Source organism: Echinops telfairi, unplaced genomic scaffold, assembly GCF_000313985.2.
Source record: "Echinops telfairi isolate 266 unplaced genomic scaffold, ASM31398v2 ScPeMD7_7467;HRSCAF=8505_0, whole genome shotgun sequence".
In the NCBI taxonomy this organism is placed as follows: Eukaryota; Metazoa; Chordata; class Mammalia; order Afrosoricida; family Tenrecidae; genus Echinops; species Echinops telfairi.
Genome location: NW_022111367.1, coordinates 12056539 through 12060389, shown reverse-complemented (window position 1 = coordinate 12060389; position 3851 = coordinate 12056539). Strand labels below are relative to the sequence as shown.

The following is a 3851-nucleotide window of genomic DNA, read 5'->3' as shown; positions in this document are numbered from 1 at the left end:
AATTCTCCTTGGAACAGCCAAAAAAGGGGTAATATTTCCTTCAAGAATTCTTCATGTGTTTTATGAATTTTAATCCACATCTAATAATACTCAAGATTTGTGCAGTGTCCTGTGCAGAAATGTTAATGATAGCATTTAGAATATGAAGAAATGAAGACACAGTGCTGCTGTTGTTGAGTGGCTTCCACTCATCTTGAACTACCAGGGACCAACAGAAGGAAACACTGCCTGGTCCCATGCCGTTCTCACAACTGTTTGGAGGCGTCATTAAACTTCTGCAGTGCAATAGCCGATCCTGTGCCTCACACCAATTTACAAATTATTTGAGAGCCATCAATGTCTTTTGACAAACAAATGAAATCACCATTATCTGAATAATATCCTTGAAAGTTTTCCAATTTTACTTCGGAGTCACGTGTATGCACTGAAGGAGCTGCATATGGTCCAAGAGCCTCAGTTGGCCACCCCCTGATCTAGAGCATAGAGCCGAGCAATTAATTGGAGAGCCTGGAGTCTCTGAAGAAGAGGGTGGTGTCAGGATTGGAGGAAGGCTTATGAGCAGCCGGCACGTGCAGACGACACAAGCTTGCCTGCTGGAGTGGGGAGGGCTTGAGACACTTGCTGAGGGAGATCAAAGATCGCAGCCTTCAGTCTGGAATAAAATATAATGTAAAACCAAAAACAAACTCCTGATTACTGGCCGAATAAGTAACATGATTGAAGTTGTCCGGGATTTCTTCTTGCTTAGATTCATAATCGAGGCGCCTAGAAACTGCAGTCAAGAAGAGATCAAATGACGTCCTGTCGTGGTTAAATCTGCTGCGTGAGCTCCCTTTAAGGTTGACAAACAAGGATGTCACCGAAGACCAGGGTGTGTCTGGCCTAAGCAATGGCAATTTCAATTGTCTCATCCACATGTGACACCAGACATGAGATAAGGAAAACGAAGAAGAATCAATGCAGTTGAATGATGGTCCTCGGGAGGCATCTTGAAAGGACCATAGACGCCAGAAGAACAGACGGATCTGTCTGGGAAGAAGCGCAGCCAAAATGATTCTTAGAAGCCAGGCTGGTGAGTGTGCATCTCACGTATTTTGAACATGTGATCAGGAGAGACGAGTCTTAGAAAGGGACCGCATGCTTGGTCATGTAGAAGGGCAATAACAAAAGGAAGACCCGTGAGGAGATGGATTCACATAGTGGCTGCGATGCTGCAAGGCGCTGACATTAGTAACAATGGTCAGGATGGCGCAGGACTGAGCCAGGATTCCTTCGGTTTTGCGTAGTTCTGCTATGGGTTGAAGAAGACTAAATAGCACCTCGTGACAAAAACAGACCATATGGATGTCTAAGAATAGAGAAGTGGCTAATTTGTTTTCTGTAATTGTAGAGTGGGATTCTGTGCAGTGATTCCAAAGATTTTACAGATTATTATTTACAAGAGAATCAACCCGCCTATAGTTATGAATTGACTGACCCTATAGGGCAGAAGAGCACTCCTCCCTAGGGCTTTCAAGGTTACAAAGCTTTATGGAAAGAAATTATCTTATATTCCCCCCACCCCCATGAACAAGAAAATATGCATTATATATTGTTTAGTAAATTGGCTTGTTAAAAGAGCGAGGAATTTTTCTAATAGCTCTGGAACCAGTGAACCTGTATTAAAAGTTTGTCATTTGCATCTCTAAGCACTTAATGAAAGGAGTCCAGCTAGGGCAATTGTTAAGTCCTCAGCTGCTAACCACAAGGTCAGCAGTTCAAATGCACCAAAGGCTCCCCTGGACAAGCTGCTCTCCTAACTATAATAGCTTGAGTCACAATCACCTTGATTACCCACAACAAAAAAAGCTGCACTCACTGTATAATCTGGTGGACTGTTCACATTTCTTTCTTTCTTTTTCTTCATTAGGGGGAATCATTATATTTATCTTGACCTCATTATGTTTGGGGGCAATTAAAAAATAATGCATGCAGCATTTCTACCATAGTCCCCATTGAATAGGTGCTAATAAATGCAATCAATGTTGTTGTCAGCCACTCTGCAGTCAGTTCTGACTCACAGAGACCATGGATCAAACGAAGGAAATACTGCTCCGTGCTAGGCCATCTTCCCAGTTATTGCTGCATTTGAGCGCATTGTTGCCGTCATGGTGTCAATCCATCATGATGAGGGCTTTCTTCTTTTTTACTTTGCCGAATGTGTTGTCATCTTCCAGGAGCTAGTCTCCCCTGATCATATGTTCAAGATAGCTGAGATAAAGTCTCGGCATTCTGTATTATAAGGAACATGGTATACTTCTTCCAATATAGAGCTGCTCTTTCTTTCGGCAGCCCATGGTACCCTCCTGTATCCAAATGTATCAATTATTCCCAGGTCTTTCTTCTGCATTATCCAGATTTCACATGCGTATGTTGTTAGGTGCCATCAAGTTGGCTATGACCCATATTAACTGCATGCACAACAGAAAAACACTGAAGGCACTAAGCCACCTTTATAATAGTTTCTGTACCCGAACCCAGTGTTGCAGCCACCGTGTCAGTCCAACTAGTTGAGGGCTATCCTCTTCTTCACTAACCCTCCACTTTACCAAGAGAAGATGGAAAGAATAAACAGAGCCACTGTACCAAAAGAATGAGTTAGCATGCATATGGAAGCAATCGAAAATGCCCTGGTTGGGATCAGATCGTGCCCCCCAAAAGCAGCACTTCAAAGTTAAGGGGTCTTCTGCAGCAGATTTGCCCAGTGCAAGATGTCCTTTGCTTTCTGAGTGCTACTTTCATGAGCATTGATTTTAGATTCTTTGGAAGGGTCATTAATGTGGATCTCTTCTAGGCAGATAGCTGTCATTCTAATTTCTTGTTAGAGATGAGTGAGTACTCACAGCTCTGTATCGCTTTCTGTTCTTTCTTTTTGTGTGTATATTTATTAATAGACAAGATTGGTAGTCTTTATTGCTTCTCGGACACTCTGACAGTTTGGCCACGGCAGCCAGTGGTCTTGGGGTGCTGGCCTTGAACTCGAAGGCCACAGCCCCCTGTGGGCGCGGATCGTTTTCAGCCGCTCCCGATCTTCACGGAGCTTGTTGTCCAGCCTGTTGGCCAGGACCTGGCTGTATTTGCCATCCTTCACATCTTTCTGTCTATTCAGAACCAGCCTGGCATCTTGTACTGCTGTGGCTTCTGCATGATGGTGATCGTGCGCTCATCTTCGGTGAGCTCTCCTGCTCTCTTGGTGAGGTCGATGTCTGCTTTCCTCAACACCATGTGAGCATATCTTTGCCCCACACCCTTCATGGCAGTGATGGCAAAGGCTATTTTCCGCCGCCCATCAAGGTTAGTGCTGCGTCCTCGCAAGATGTGTGGGAACTTCTCGGGGATTGATAGAGACATGGCGGAGGCAGCAGCAGCATGTAGGCCTCCGGTGGAAGGTCTGTATCAGTTTCTTAAAGCATTTCAATCAGTATTTGGTAAGTTCCTGGAGACTCTTTTTTAAAATTCTTTTAGTGCCATTTGGATTTCCTCCCTCAATCTTATTGGCTGTTGATATATGCTGCCTCTTAAAACGATTGAATGCTGATCAATTCTTTTTGGTACAGTGACTGTGTTCCTCTCTTTTTAAAATAAAAAATACAGGGTAAATTAGGTGGTGGGGGGTGAATTTCAGATCATCAATTTTGTGTTCAACAATTTAATCTACTAATCAACTGTGCCACCCCCGTTCTTTGACTTCTCTCTCTTGTGAACGAGTAGTTTCCATTGCACGTAAATCAATTACCCTATCGAGGCACCCGTTTAGCCATCGCTTTATTTTCCTGCATCAGTATATACTTGCCCATAAAACTCAATGGCAC

The 3851-nt window shown here is 43.7% G+C and overlaps 1 protein-coding gene and 1 pseudogene across 1 annotated transcript in view; both read right to left on the bottom strand.

The window, feature by feature from the left end:
• Positions 1 to 3851, bottom strand: part of ITGBL1 (integrin subunit beta like 1) — a 361063-nt gene that overhangs the window by 133802 nt on the left and 223410 nt on the right. The window lies entirely within an intron of this gene.
• LOC101661307 lies at positions 2950 to 3390 on the bottom strand (annotated as a pseudogene).